This window comes from Vidua chalybeata, chromosome 3 (genome assembly GCF_026979565.1).
Source record: "Vidua chalybeata isolate OUT-0048 chromosome 3, bVidCha1 merged haplotype, whole genome shotgun sequence".
NCBI classification, from domain to species: Eukaryota; Metazoa; Chordata; class Aves; order Passeriformes; family Viduidae; genus Vidua; species Vidua chalybeata.
In genome coordinates, this window is record NC_071532.1 from 96,150,522 (window position 1) to 96,167,189 (window position 16,668).

General features: G+C 37.9%; 1 long non-coding RNA gene across 1 annotated transcript; it reads left to right on the top strand.

The window, feature by feature from the left end:
* Positions 1-394: 394 nt before the first annotated feature.
* Positions 395-5,146, top strand: LOC128786210 (uncharacterized). The gene is made up of 2 exons (XR_008430210.1): positions 395-824; positions 4,984-5,146. It is a non-coding gene; the product is annotated as an uncharacterized LOC128786210 (long non-coding RNA).
* The last annotated feature ends 11,522 nt before the right edge of the window (positions 5,147-16,668 follow it).

The window sequence follows — 16,668 nt, forward strand, 5'->3', positions numbered from 1 at the left end:
CATGGCATTGGCAGTCAGACCCCTCACCCACATGCTTTCTCACTCCCCTCCTCAACAGGATGTTGAGAGTAGAAAAAAAGATGAAAAACCTCATGGTTAGAGATACAGAGAATCTGTAACTTGCTAGTTACTACCACAGGCAAAACAGACTCAGTGTGGGGGCAATAATGTTTATTGCCAAGTAAAAATGATTTGTAGAATGAGAAACAAAGATAAACTAAATCAACATCTCCATCCCACCATTTTCTTTTCCCCTGTAAGCCTCAGTCTCACTCCATTGCCAAGGCCTTTACCTCCCCTACCCCATGAGGTACATGGGATGGGGAATGAGGGTTGTGCTAAGACCATAATAGCTCTGCTCTACAGCTCCTTCCCCTCACACTTTTTCCCTGCCTCTGTGTGGGTGCTTCCACAGGCTGCTGGGAAACACCTGCTTCACCATGGTCTCTCCAAGGGCTGCAGGGCAATCTCTGCTCCAGCACATGGAATATCTCCTCCAGCTCCTTCTCCTCCCATCATAGTGTTCCCAAAGTTGTTTCTTCCTTCCCCCCCCTTGTTTCTCTCTGTCATCTGGTGATTTTGCCATTTCTTAAATATTTTCCCTAGTGCCACTCCCACCGTGTGTGTGGGGCTCCGCTGCGCCCTGCGGAGGGCGTTTGGATCCGGCTGGAACTGGCTGTGTCTGGCGGGGGCAGCCCCGGCCTCCCCTCACGGAGCCACCGCTGCTGCCGGGGCCTGGATGTCTGCAAGCCATGAAAATGTCCCGTGCTTTTAAAAAATGAAGCTTAAATATTCATGAGGTTTTGTGTCTTAAAAATGTCTAGGTACAGTTGAATTTTCTTTTGCATTGTTATGAAAGAATTAAATATCTGTATTTGTTTTCTTTTTTTGCACTTGTTAACTCTCTTCTTCTTTCTTAGAAGATCATAAAGCCTCGGAAAAAGAGACATTATTTTTTCCCTAATTCATTTTTTTTTTCCCTAATATATAAATTCAGCCTGGACATTCTGAATGATCACAGGATCCAGAAATGAATGGATTATACTGCAAGATGGTGTAGTGTCTTAAAACCAGAAATGTGGTGCAGTCTATGATTCTATGACATTTTAAAATAACTGTGTATATCAGCTGATCAGCCATGATCGTTCTAAAACTTTCCACCCTGAGACCTCCTGAACGAGTTTGAAATCCACAGGCACAACCAACACAAAACAGCTGAAAATCTTATTGAAAAGGGTATGATTATGAAGGTATTTATAGGGTATCCTCTAGTTAAGTCTCAAAGAACTAAAGAAGTAATTCTGTGCAGATACATGGCTCAAAATTGCAATCATATGATACATTTCTATCTTTGATCACTAATTAAAGGGTTTTGTTTCTTTTCATTCAGCACTAGTTTCCTTCTCAATTTCCTGCAATCATTCAGGTTAATCAATGATTTAATAATTTTATCCTTCCATCAGTTTAGTCTCAAATCTTTTTGTGGTATTTTTGCAGTTTAATAGAGCTAATTTTCAAGTTAGAAAGATCTGAAGAGATGGAGATTAAGATCTATCAAGAACCTACATAACTATCCACTATTGATTTGCAGTCTTGAATGCAAAATCTCTGACTTTCATTTGAGATCTTTCTGGCTGTTTTCATGATGCCTTCCCATTCTGTCTGAGAATCTTGTTTAGGGAGATCATTTTTCCCTTGCTTTATTTCTCATTTCCCCTGACAATATTCAGCATAGTAAGAGCAGGATCAGATATCTAATGACATTCAGAAATTGCACTGAATGCTCAAAATTTCCAACTGCATCTGCTCTATTAAAGGGCCCTGATTATCTCCTGTCCAAATGAAACAAGATGTAGGACTTTCAATTCACACTTACTTCTGCCACCCTTCCTTTAAACATTCTTCCTCAACAATAGATGATACAAGGAATGAGAAGTCCTTACACTGATGCAATTATATGAAATAGAATGAAATAATTCTGAAATCATTTATTTGAGGTTCAACATTTTGACAGTAAGAGGCATTATTGGATAAATGACAACACAATCATTACTTACCTTAGGATCAGACCTTGTATTTCCTAGTGTTGCAGGAAGCCACGTGGGGTTTGACAATAATTTTGATATTTTACTGTATTTTTTTAATCTTATGTCTTAATAGCAGGACAGGATTAATAGTTACATCTAATAAGAACAATGTATATTTGTGTCATAGATTTAAGCAGTGATAATGACGTTTTCTTTTGTCTTTCACTGTTTGCTTTCTGATAATCCCTAATATTTATTTATTAGTATGTTTGTTTCATAGAATTATTTTCAATATGATTAGAATCTCATTTTTGAATGGGAATAGTAAGAGTAGAGCTCGTCATTCTATATGTATATCAAAGCTTGTTTTACTCCTTTTATATTACTTTGTATTTATTACCATCCAGTCTTAGCTGTCAAATAATTGCCCAGTCACTCAATACTGTAAGATATTCCTGCAAATTTCCACATATGACTTTTAGTTTTATAACCCTGAATAATATATAAATAAATTTAGTCACTTCACTATTTGTTCATTTTCTACCTCAATATAATCAAAACCAAATCCAGGCATAGATGTCACTGGGGTCTAACTGGGACTTCTATTGACAAAACCTGCCATTGATTCCTACCTTTTGCTTTATCCTTCAACCAGCAATTAATTCAATTAGACTTTTGAAAAGACAGTTAATAAAATAATCTTTCAAGATTTTGCTGTTGCTCATTGTATTATTTATTCCTTCCAGGAACTCTTAACACACCTGCAACAAGTGATTCTCCCTTACAGTATCCAAGCTATTTTTCCCCTCGTCATATTATAGTTACCTAACATCTACTAATTCTACTCATTCTTATAATTTCAACCATTTTATTTGGTATGGAAGTTTTTCTTTGTTGATTTCTTGCTCCCTAGACATTACTTTACAATTTGACATCACATTTATTACCTTCCAATCCCCACATACTAATGCTGTTTTAAGTGTTAATGTGCTCTGAAGAACTTAGTGCTTTGATGGTTTCTTCAAGTTTTTGGGTGACTCTTTTTTTTTCCTATTCTTCTTTTTTTTTTATTAAAACAAACAAACAAACAAACAAACAAACAAAAACGGAAAACTATTTTTCCTTTTGCTGTTCTTCTAGCTAGTTTCCTTTAGAAAATTGTTCCAGTCTGGGAATCCTTTCTTATATTAAGGAATTAATTTAGATTTTCTAGTATGAGCCTGTATTTTCATTTAATTTAGTTTCAAATTACCATATATCTTCGTGTGCAATATATTTCAATTAAGTATCGATCACAGACTGCTTATGTGTTAAACTGAACCTTCAAAAGGTAAAATAAATTGCACAGATGTACTCAAATATTTAGCAGAACTGGTAAAAAGTAATAAATACTTATGACAGGAAATTTCCTTCAAACCTAAAATCTGAAATGAGAACTACAGAATACATGATTAAATAAAATAAATGCCAACCAAGCCTAGCCTATGTATGAATAAAAAAATCTAAGCTTTTCAGGGTGGTTCTAAAGGATGGCAATTTTCTTTTTAAGCAAGCAATTACAAGCAGTTCACCAACTTCAAGCAATTACACTGACTTTTGAGACACCTCTTAATAAAATATTTCCCACAGGTATTTTACAGAACTATAGGTTTTTCAGGCTGTAGCATCTGCATTCAAGTTTTGCTCTGACTCCCTTAGGCCAAAAGCTCATGAATCATCATTGTACCTGCCTGCTGAGAAAGGCAAGAGGAACTGATTCAGTTTATGCGGGCTGATTCGTCCTCTCCTTCCTTATTCCCTTTCCATAAATAGGCCCCAGAGTATTGTTTACTCTAATTTCTTCTCAAATTCTCCTCTATAATCCTGCAGATTTGCCTTTGGTAGAGGAGGAAATTGAAAGGGACAAGAGGTTGACGCATTGAGGTTTTCTTTTACAAAAAAAATAGAGGGGGGTTGTGCATGAAAGACTGAGTAGGAGAGGAGAAAAGCAAAGGATAATAGCAGGAAATTTGAACCATGTGAATAGTGGCAGAGATAGCTGGTGCCTACAGGTGGTTTCTATGCAAAACTTGAGTGCTCCAGACAGCACAAGAGTGACAAGAAAAAATAAAAAGGGAGGTGGGGAAGGAGAAGGAAAGAGAGGTCACTTAAAAGTAATTAAGAAAAATTTCTTTCTGGTTTCAGTGAAAAAGCCTAATCCTTTGCAGCATCCATTGTGGTGTCTTCTCCATTTCAATTTGTCTCATTAACTTTTAAAACTGTATTTTGTTTTCTGTTCTTCAATTCAAACACACAGAGAGTGACTGCTAAATACATTGTGAAAGTTTTAATTGGCAATTAGAAGACAAATATGGACAGTTAGAATTAACACCTATAGGTTTTCACTGTCTTTCTGTTACTTTCTGTTGTGTATAACTTGATTTCCTGTCTTTACCTTCCTTAATATACATAAAAATCCCTCTTTTTTTCTTAAATATTTTTACATAAATATTCCATGTTTCATGCAAATTATTATTCAAAGCCATAGTTTGTTTCTTCCCATGCAGTTAATGGACAAAGATTTCATCATTAACAGGTGCATACAGCTGTGCAATATTAATCCTCTTTCAAGTCAGAGCAAGAAGACAAAATTCATTGACTTTTATAGATGCTAGTTATGAAGGTGTGACACTTGGAGTGACACTGAGGTCTTTTAAACTGGTCTCACAAATGCTTTACCCTGCATCATGGTGTCAGAACAAATTACCTTAGGTTTTCATACAAATTACACAGTTGAGTAAGCTGAGAGTACATCAATAGTCCAATTCTTGTATATCAATTAAAACCTGTTAGCTGGATGCAAATATGTTTGACTTTTTTTAACTTCAAAGATGCATTAATGTAATAGATTTGTGCAGAACTAGTCGCATATATAATATTAGAAAGCCTCACACTGCTTTTCTTTCTTTCTTTCTAGGTTTTGCTTTGATGATGCTGAAGAACATTTGAAAACAATTGATGAATGCAAATTTGTGCATCTTTTTCTGCATCTAATTAATTAAGCACATCCATTTCCCTTGGGAGCCAACTGTCAACGCTGATAAACAAATAATACACCAGATTTTTCATGCTGTCCAGTATCTCTCATTTTTATGTATTTTTATAATTATATATATAAACTTAATTTTTCAAGTGCCAATTCCAGTTGCTAGGTTTTAAAAGTCCTATGAAGACAGCTACTAACTAATGTTTTTGTAGGAAAAACATGTTCTTTTCTGTTTTCAAAAAGATATAACCTGTACATGAAGTTCTTCTCTTTTATGCTTCTGAAAGATTTTATTCCATATGCATATTTTTGTTCCATAGGAATCATTTCTAGAAAATAAAAATGCCTTGAATGTTTTGTGTGCACTCTAGACCTGTATTGGTTTTGCATGGTCTGGTTTTTGGTAGTAGGTGAGAAGCTGCTGGAAGCTTCCACCATGTCCAGTAGAGCCAATTCCTGATGGCTCTGAAGATGGATATGCTGCTGGCCAAAACTGGACCAATTAGAGAGGTTGGTTATGTCTCTCTGATGACATATTGAAGGTGAAAATCAAAACAAAGTCTTACAGTGTTTCTTCTAGTCAGAGAAGAGGAGGAGATGAGAACATGTGAGGGAAAACATCATAGAGACACCAAGGTCAGTGCAGAAGGAGGGGCAAGAGGTGCTCCAGGTGCTGGAGCTGAGATTCCTCTGCAGGCCGTGGTGATGACCATGGTGAAGCAGCTGTGCCACTGCAGCCCAAGGGGATCCATGGGGGATGCAGAGATCAACCCCCAGCCCATGGGGGAGGTGCCCACACTGGAGCAGGTGGATGACTGGAGGAGGCTCTGATCCAGTGGAAGACCTGGTGGAGAGAGGGGGTCCCTGCTCCCAGGCTGGAGCAGCCTGTCCTTGGAGGACTGCACCCCGTGGAAGAGTGACCCGTGCCACAGCCGTTTTGGGAGGGCTGTCTGCTGTGGGAGGGAGTTCATGCTGCAGCAGGTGTGGATTGGCTGCTGCTTGTGAGAGTGGACCATGATGGAGAAGTTCACAGGGAACTGTCTCACATGGGAGGGACCCCACTGTCTCAAAGAGGAAGGACTGCTCTCCCTGAGCAGCGGAAGAAAATCTCAGTGATGAACTGACCAAACCCCCATGCCCTGTCTCCCTGTGATGTTGGTGGCAAGGAGGGAGGGGCTGGGGGGGAGTGGAGTTTTAAGGGCTTATTTTAATTCTCATTATCCTCCTCTGATTCTGTTGGTAAGAAATTCACTTTGCAACCTTATGTTGAGCCTGATTTGCCCTTGAAATGTTTTCTCCTGGTCCTTAACTCATGGACCCTTTTTTTTTTTTCTCCTCTACTCAGCTGTGGCATGGGTGAACGAGCGACTCTTGTGGATGCCTGGTGTTGGGGCAGTGTCAAACCATGACCAGACCATACTGGAATTTTGTCACAGTTACTAGCTAAACTTGGGACCTCACAAATTCAGAGAAACCCACTAATAAAGAAAATATTCTATGCTTTAAAAGAAATATTTACTATATACTTTTACAGTAATTTTTTTCTGGTTTTAGTGCCTGTTGAATTTATTTCTCATAAATGACCTCATGAAACCTATCTGAGACTATTAATGATGACACTCATCATGTTCTCATCATCCTCCTGTAAAAATGCTGTTGACACAAAATTCTAAAAAATTTCCTGTGTTCAATTTTCTGGAATATCCATTTTTCCAAAGGGCAAGGTCATATTCTTTCTATTTTTAACACCAAGAATAAAGGTCAGGTTGAAGTCAGTATCCATAATAATATTTTTAACTTTACTTTAGAAACTGTAAATGAAATGGTTAGAAAGATTTGGTTTGGTTTAAAATGTGGGGAAAAGAGAACAACAAGTACTTGGAATTTTCTATTTAAACTATCATGATGTGTGATAGACACTAATGCCGAAAATGATCTTGCTATTTCTGTGGATGCAGATAGAATGTATCTAAGAAAAAATATACACAGGTCTTCTGGAACTTCTAGGGCTCAGAAGGTTGTAATTTCAGACTATGCTTAAGGTGACTTCCCAATGGGAAAATCTATTGCCTTGTAATGATGTTTAATAGATGAGCTGCCCACCCTTGCTCCTTTGCAAAGCTGTTGATTTTAAAATCCCTCGCTTTGGTGCTAATCAGTTCTAGCTCTGCTGAGTTTAGTAGAAATAGTCTCCACCTCAAGGCTAACAGTGAGCTGAGAGGCAGAAACATATCTTGCTCTGTTAGTTGCATTTCCTGCAGGATGAAGAAGTCTCAGCTATGGGTAGTACATAGGAAGATTCTTTAGTTTCACTGTTGAAGAAGGTCTACAGCACTGGGAGAGCTCAGGACCATCCCAAGCAGGCTGCCTTCAAAAAGTGTGTTCCAAGGATGTGGGGGAGAGAATAATGAGAGTATTTGGAGGATGGCTGGGCTTGATCAGTTCATCCTGCCTGATATTGGGCATTTATATGAGATGTTAAAGAAAATAATGCCTTAATAGTCAATGTATCAAAGTTCTTATTCAGTACTTATATAGTGGGTGGGATTAGGAGTCCTTCCTGTCATATTTCCTAATGGTCTCTTTTTCACAGAAGACACCTTTATGTAAATAACCATTTTGTGTGAGGGAAGTGCATGAAGATCAAATTGCAATTTATAGAACAGAAACATATAACCCTTAATACTGGAAAAGATTTCCAAGATCATCAAGTCAAACCTTTGACTGAACAACTCCATGTCAATTAAATCGCTACACTAAGTGCTACATCCAGTAATTTCTTGAACAATTCCAGGGATGGTGACTCCACAGGTTGATGATTTATTGTTGTCTGGGTTGGATCTTTTTTCCTCTCTGGGATTCTGTTTCCAGTAAACTGTTCTTAGGCCTGTCTGCCTCCTTAAATCTCTTTTCTGTCTGTCTGAGATGACTGTAAATCAGAGGAGACCTTGCCAGGGTATTGTGTATCACAACTCACACAATGAGGCAATTCCTGTTATTCAGCAAGGCTGTCCGAGAAGAGGGCTAGTCATGGCTTACAGCTTCTCAGCCTTCCCAAAGGCAGTGTCAGACAATTGGCCTTGCAGGGCACAGAGACAACTTTTCTCTCAGCAGGGCTGTGTTCACGACTAGGAGCAGGATGTGGAGATGAATCACCAGTGTGTCCTGGCAGCCAAGAGGGCAAACTGCACCCTGGGACACATCAAACACAGCATCACCAGCCTGTCAAAAGCAATGATTGTCCCTCTGTATTCAACATTGGTGCTGGAGTGCTGTGTGCAGGTCTGGACTTCATGTAATGCCCTGGTCAACTTGGTGGGTTTAGGGGAAGGTTTCAGGGAGGCACTGAGCTGCTCTCCCTGGTATCCAGTAAAAAGACAAGTGGGATTGACTCAGATCTGCCCCAGTTGATATTCAGACTTGCCATTATGAAGCATTTCTTTATTGCAATGTTGGGCAAACACTGGAACAGGCTTCCTAGATAGGTGATTGGTGCCCTGAACCTGTCAGTGTTTAAGAGGCATTTGTACAATGCCTTTTACAACATGGTTTAACTAATGGTCAGCCATGAAGTAGTCATGTAGTTGGACTAGATGATCATTGTGGGTACCTTCCAACTAAAATTATTCTATTCTATTCTATTCTATTCTATTCTATTCTATTCTATTCTATTCTATTCTATTCTAAATTCCAGGCAAAAGCCACATGCAGGCTTTAGTGAGTACAGCGTTGACTGAAGACTCCTGAAAAAATGCAGCACTGTACCTGAACTCTGAGTGGTTTGCTACACATGTCAAGCCGTAGGTAAATTAGATATACATTTTTAGTCTGTTTCCTGTTTGATGGAAAACTTTTTTCTTTTTTACCCAGCAGAGATTGAATGCTGCAAAGAACTGTGTGAACAGCAGGAGTGAGTAATAGGAATCTATCTTTTTTTCTGGGCAATACCTACTTACTTTGGCCACAAATATCTTCCTGACCTTTTGATACAAACTCCTCCAACTCTCAAAAACTAATGAAAATGTTCCCTAAGTTTTCTGTCTCTTTATTGTCTCTTTCTGGTGAAAGCCAATAGGTATATTACACTGGTGGCTGAAGGAGGCATGCTTTTCTCTAGATTTTTAAAAAGAATTCACAGCTGTACCTAACAATGTGGAAAACTGGGTGTATGCTGAAGCCTGCTGCTTTTGGTATTCAGCAAACACCTAGATTCATATTTCCTTTATTGTCATCCTGTACACACACTAGGGCATTTCTGAGTCCTTGCATATCAATTAGTCCATCTTGTTTTCAGGCACTGAAAAGTCAACTGCACAAAAAAAAAAACCCTCATTACAATGCTAGATTTCTAAACATCAGAAATTTAAGTAGGAGGAGACACTCTGGAGGACATGAAATCCAGCCTCCTGCTCAAAGTGGGGCTAGCTTCACATTTAGGCTGGATTGCTCAAGTAGTTTTCCAAGTAAGTATTGAAAATTGCCAGAAAATCTCCAAGAACAGAGATTCTGAAACTTCTCTTGGCATGCAGTGCTCAACCTCTCTGATATAATTTTTTTTTCTTACATTTAATTGGAATTTCCACTGTTGTGACTTGTAATTCTTACCCCTTGTTTTTACTTCTGACAGCTTCCAAGCCCTCTACAGATGTTGCTTGAGCACCTTGGGGTGGAATAGGCTCTGCTATTTGGATAAAGTCATGAGTTAAATGACTTGTTCAAGACCAATCATCAGCTAAAAGTCAGAAACCAAGGTCAAGCTGTGTAATTATCCATAGACAAATTGGCATTTCTCATTCTGATTTAAAAGAAAGAAATTAAAACAATAAAAAACCCACAACATGAGTGACTTCTTTATTCTTGAAATATCTGTGATTACTTATAGTAAGAATTGCTCAAATCAAAAAAAAATTGAAATTTCAGCTTTTCATTTTTTTTTTTTTTTTGTCTGGAATAGTTTCCAAACTATTTCCATAAGCTGAGAATGTATTTTGTATTTGTAAGTATTTGCTAAGTCTTTTAGACTTTTCAGATTTAGCAAATTGGCCAGATTGCAACTTGTTTCTGAACTGTTCACCTCAGCTTTTTACTTCTGTGAATGTCTGATTGTTTTTTCTTTCTGAAGGCTGTCAAACTTTGCAGACAGTAAGATGATTGGCAATCTGACTATAGTGAATAGGAAGGCAGTGACATTCATTACAAATTCCTCAAAGTGTCAAGATTTACAAACATACTCATGAATACTCAGCTGTTATCTGAACATCTGCTAACTGTATATAGATTTATTCCATGAACCCACTAAACAGAAATCATTCTGGTTTTCATGGTCAGTACCATTAATGTCACCGGCAGAGCATTCACCTGAGGTGCTGGCTGATCTCAGACTTCTCCTAAACACAGCTGAGCCCAAGTTCCAGCTAAGGTGAGAAAAAGGCTAGAAAGTTTTGCCAGGAAGATGAAGCAAATATTGATAAATAACTTGCTCAAAAATATCCAGGAAGCATTTACCAAATCTGGAAACTTAATTCTACTAATCCCAGCACAGAGCTTTGCAAATAATTTCAGATGCAATTTATGTTCTCCCTAATTTTTAATAGCTTTCTCCCCAAAGGTAGACCATTTCTATTTACAAAAATAGACATAATGTACATGTTTCCTGTGATTGTACCCAACCTTCTGGATTTGTCAGACAATATGTCAGACTCAATAGTACAAGCCAGCAGTATCCAGTCATTCCCCCTTCAGAAACAGTATTGGGTTTTGTGTTGTTGTTGGGTTGTGGCTTGTTTGTTTGTTTTTACTAGAGAATGGGAAGGAAGCATTATAGCTGCTGGGATAGAAGGACAGAGATCTGTGGTGAAACATTAATGCTGCCAGGCAGGGTACTTAAAGGCAAACAAAGGCACTTTTCAGTCTGTTGGGTTGGAATCCAGTGTCATGTTTCAGAAGTCCCTCAGGGTGGGGCAGACATACTGCTACAGAGCCGTACTTGCTGAACACCATATACCAGAGAGGTGTTCACAGAAACGGAAAGAATAGGAAATTTTATAAAATCATAAAAAATCCGACCTCTGCATATTAATGTTTCAAGTTGCTGCAGTGTCCCAAGCTCAGCTGCATTTTGAATTTTTTTTCAGAATATTGCAGTAGCTAGAGAAAGTAATAAAAAAAAGCCAAAACTGTTTGTGTTTCTGTAAATTTCTTTCTAATAAATACTGCAGTGTAATGATTCTGTCCTGCATTTGTGTACTTACACAGTGTAAAAGCCAACAGATTTTTGTTTAAGAGGCAACCTCCTATTCCTTTGGGTAGATGAGACACCTTCAGGTCCTGCTGCTGTCACATCTGGTGCAAGGGCCTAGAATTTTAATTTTTATTATATCTGTATTAGTTCAGATTCTGAGATTAATTTTAGTTGTGGGTAACTGTTAATCTAATTCTGAATTTTATTTTAACTTTCTCAACAGACATGAACACTACAATAAACTGAAGTGGAACTGGTTTACTTATTTTCATATTGGAGAGTTAAGTCCAAAACCAAACCAGAAGTCCAAGTGAATTCAAGCTTTGTCCAGAAAAATCCTAAATTATGGTTTGTAGAATATAAAAATAATTTAATTTCATATTCATTAACTAGTAATCTACTTTTGTGGTGGGAATACTATTTTTCCAGCTGCTCACATTTCTTTGACATTCTGCAAAGTCATTTGTCTCACAGAAGGGATACTTGCTGTCTAGGTCACAAATATTTCCAGGCAGTAGCAGAACCCAAATTCCTCTGTTGTTTAAAAACTATAGAAGCAAGCCCAAGCTAAAGGATGTTCTTAATCAGCAGTATCAGTTATAGGTCACTTAACAGCTTCTGTTGTCAAGATGAAAGAGGTCTGAGTCACAGGCATGCATACACAAGCACAAGTGTCATGTCACCATAACCTTTTTATATGCTATGCCTGGAATGAAGAACAAATGTATCCATACTTCAACCTCTTTTTCCTGAGAAAAATCACCAGATTTTGGAACCAGAGATACTGTTGAATGAGAAACTTCTAGGTAGATGTGACTTTATACTCCACATTTCTTTAATATTAATTTAGTCCTATTACTGGTAATAATAACTGAGCAATTCTTCTCATTTGATGGCTTTGACACCTCTCAAATATTTCTAAATTTATTTCTCTGCTCAGCAGCCTGTAAGCCAACCTAAACATACTTAAGAATTGTAATCATTCCTGTATGGAGACATAAGAAATGAAACACATCAAGCTGCCCTAGGTAAGGCTGCTAAGACAGTACTGATGAATGGTGACCCACATAGGGAAGGTCATCTAATGTACAACACCTGCACATTTCTGCTTATCATTTGAAACTGAAATGCCTGTGATTTTTCCCCTCTTCTACACCCTGTCTACAGCTCTATATTACTCTGTTATTAAATGAAAATACATTACACTTCTAGGTATTTTGAGCAGGATTTGTTTTGTTTTTAATAAATATTTCCACCCCTAAACAAAAGTGTTACTCAGGGTATTCTGTGCCGTGTGTTTTCTCACTGATAAGGAGATGCCTTCAGCAAAGATGAAGCTTTGGAGGGGATGCCATGCAAGAACAATTTTCCTGCAGACTATACTCAAATCTGGTAAAAGAGGGAGAGATAGAATAAATTGCTAGTAAGGGAAAAGCAAAGCATCTCAGCTGCTTGTTTTTATCAACCTGGCTATCACAGCAGTGAGAAAGCATAAAAAGAATAACAAACAAATTGAGCAGGAGTTGTCTGGAAGTGAGAGAGCTAGATGGCATAGGTAAAAGCCTTTGCATCTATCTGCCTGTTAGCCAAAGGATAGGCATGTTGGCACCTGCGGCAGATCACCTAGCAGAAAAGAAAATCTATCACTCTACTTTGCAGCTGGAGGAAATGTAGCAGGCACCATCAGACTTTACATCATGGTGTCTGGAGCCCTGGTTTGGATCAGCCTCCTTGTCACTTGTGAGGAAGCATGCTGTTATCATTTTGTAATCCTGTGCTGTTATTTGTAGCTCCTGCTTGGGTCTGTTTTGTAGTCCAGTAACAAGCTCTGGGGTCATGACCTTGTTTCTGTATATTTGTATATTTTCTGTACAGCATATGACAGTTTTTCAAGTGCTGCAAACTGTGCAAAATGATTAACAAATTATTGTTTGTAATGAAGAGTAAAAGTAAGGAAGGAGATAGAATCTCACTTTAGAATTATTTCACTGGTTGTGAAAGGTAGAATGTACCCATTCCTTAGCCTTGGGCCCTGTTACAGGCATTGGTGGTGTTTCATAGTATGCCACAATTGAGTAAGGCCTAGGGAACTACAAGATGTATATCTAATAGAAATCAGAAATAATTTCTTTCTTATTATCTGCTTACAAAAAATGGCTGTTTCAAACAAAATCTTTATTAATTACTTCTCGATGGCAAAATCACCAGATAACAGATTCCCACATCTGGATTTCAGTTGCAGCTGAGCAGTGAAAGTAACATAAGCCCCCTCATGTTATTTTGAAAGCTGTCTTTCATGTTACCATCCATTCTTTTATAGTTTGGTTACTGGAAAACCAGAAAATTTTATTTAATTATTTTAATCTCTTGCATACACATCCAATTATCCATCCAGAATATTTTTCCTCTTGTTTAAGGTCTCTCATCCAAGCAATTAAAATAGCTATTGACTTTTACAGTATCCACAGCTTACCCTGACCTTTTTTCTCTCAGCCTGATGCAAATCAGCCAGTATTTTCTTTCAATAGAGTTATATGAGCTTAAAACAGGTGCAATGGTTAGAATCGTGTTCACTGTTGCATTGATACCTCCATAGGAGAAAACTATAGTTTTCTTTTTGGGATCTGCTGCATGTTTATTTAGATATGCTTTTTACAGTTTAAATTGTTGTTCCAATCAGATGAAAGTAGTGATGAATATAAGTGTATTGCCTAACATTAAGCTGGGCTTATTTTTGGAAAAAGTACCAATCAAAAATATTTGTCAACCTTTACTTAGAATACTTTATGTTATGCTGCCTTCAAGTGTACATCTATGTCAGGTTTAATATGATATTCTGCATTCAAAGATCAGGAAATAAGCTAATGGGTAGCAGAGAAAAATTCTCAGGAAACATAAAAAGTAAAAATGGAGTAGAGAAAGAAGGTGAGCAAATAGTGGGAAAAAACCAAACAAACCAAACTAATTCTGAGGGTCTGGACACACAAACAAACTTGTGTGTCAGCAAGTTTATGGTAACTGTCCATGTGTGTGACCTAAGACCCAGCAAATGCAAATATTGCCTCACTAAGAGAAGACTAAACCAACTTGAATTATCTTGAAGTTTTAGATCATACAAATGGATGGTCAGCAAAGCTTAGCTGATATACAGGATTTTTCTTCTTCTTTTTAATTTTTTACTTATTGGGGTTTTGCCTCATCTACAAAGGTATCTGACACTGAGATGACTTAACAGTTGACCCTCTGCTGTTTTATGGACAGTTTAGCTGCTGCTGATCAGCTCCAGATATATTGAAGTTTGTGAGCTGACATGTTCTAGGTAAGATCAGTACTGGTTTACTTCAAGTTGTTCCTTCTTATGAGCTTTGTGTCTGTGTGAGTGCTGTGTGAGGAGATGGCTAAGCTTATCTAATGTCTTTTTCCTGATAAAAGTGTTGTTTTCTTGTTCCCAGCTATGTACTCCTGCTACTTCATGCTGCTCTGGCACTGCCTGACCCGTTGACAAGCCAATTCAGGTCACTGGGCTAGCAGAAAAAGAAACCAAGCAGAGAGAATGAAATATTTTTTTCTGTTGGCTTAATGAACAAAATTGAATCAGCAAATAATCTGATGAGTATATCTAGTGCAGCTGCAGAAAAGAGCAGGATCATGCAATTAAAGAGAAGGACAGAGGAGAGAAGGCAACTCTTATTATTAGAAAAATCAACTCACTCTGTCTTTTTGAACTGCATGGTGAGTTGTCAAGAAGCGTGACAAAAGAAAGGGAAAAACCCTCCTTTTGCTGTTACCTGTAGATATTAAAAGCGGAAAACTCAAAAACTGAGGCTTAGGAGATGCTTGTCTCCCAAAACTTGATTAGGAACAATGCATAGTCTATGTTTGGTTTAGCAGAATCACAGCAAAGCACCAGTTCATCCTCACCACTGGGCTTTGTTGCTTAACAAAGCTCTATGGTTTATGTTTGTTAGTAGGAGAAAATTGCCTCATTGACCACCAGGTGATTGCTTGCCTAAAAATAATACAAATTCTATAGATACATTTTAGGAAGTTTTTTTTACTCTTTGTAACTACTACAATAGTCTGTTTCTTGAAGAGACAACTACAAGGCTGAACAAATTACTTTTCTATTCCTGTCTTAATCTTCACTCTCTTTTTGACTCTATCACAATTTCCTGAGAAGAAAGATGTAATTAATTCTGGGCTATTTTTCCACTAGCTGTTCCTGCTAGGGACACAGTGCAGTACCTCCTGTGCTGACCACGCCAAATAATTGTGCCTCCCACCATTCTTTACTCTTAGACATATTAGCAAACCCCTGCAACTCTACTTTTGGTATTTTGGCCCTTGCAAATGTGCAGACAGCACTGAAACTAAGCACTTTTTCATCTCAAATTATGCTCATAAGTAGTTTCTTCTCCTGCCTCTCCAATTATAGAATTCCTGTAAAGAAATGCTTCTCAGATCTTGCAAGAGACCTTGGCACAAATCCCTGACCCTTTTTTCTACTCTCTTCTAGGTGCTAACTTTTGCATCTTAATCTTCATCTTTGATTACATTTACCCATTACCTCAGTCACATTTAGGGCATTGGTTGACCATAATGTCTATGCACTAGTTTACAATATGACTCGTTCAGAGAAATGCCTCTCACATAATAGCACAGCATATCTAAATCAAGTTTGCTTCAGGCCTGGTGAGTGACACCTTCTATTTGTCTCTTCTTCACTCAACCAGATGTCAACAGAGAATTCACCTTTGTTTAACCTTCCCTCCCCCTGTGCTCTTCCTGAAGGGGTTTACTTTAGCTATCAGACTTTCCCCCTGAAAACATTTTGACAATAGAAATCTTACATTACCTTGTGATTCTCCTTCTACAAATGAGATATTTGAATAGCTCGTTTCCAGTTTTGCTTGTTATTCTCTGGTTTGCACCAGAGAAGAAAATGGTGCAGACATAAGAGATGAGAGAATTAGCCACACATTTTTTGCAAGGAGCACCTTCTTCTGATAAGCCCATTTTGAATAGACTTAGTGGGCTTTGATTTCTATTCTTCCATGCAGGAGTAAAATTGGCCTGGAAATGGTATTGCAGTGCCCCGAACAGAAAATAGTTGAAGTTTCAAGTAAGAGCAAATGCAAAATAAAAATCTACAGCTTTTGGAATCTGACAGGCACTCACCAAACTGGACAAACTTGGACTTCTGAGTAGACATACACAGTAAACATAACATACAGCCTGTAGACATACTCAGTCGTATTCTTGGATGGCAGAACTTTGCCTGTATTTTTCTCTCCCTTCCAATTTTTCATTTGGAGATGTCTTTTTTTTTTTTTTTTGACTAGCCTAAGTGCAAATTACTTCTGTTACCGTAAGAG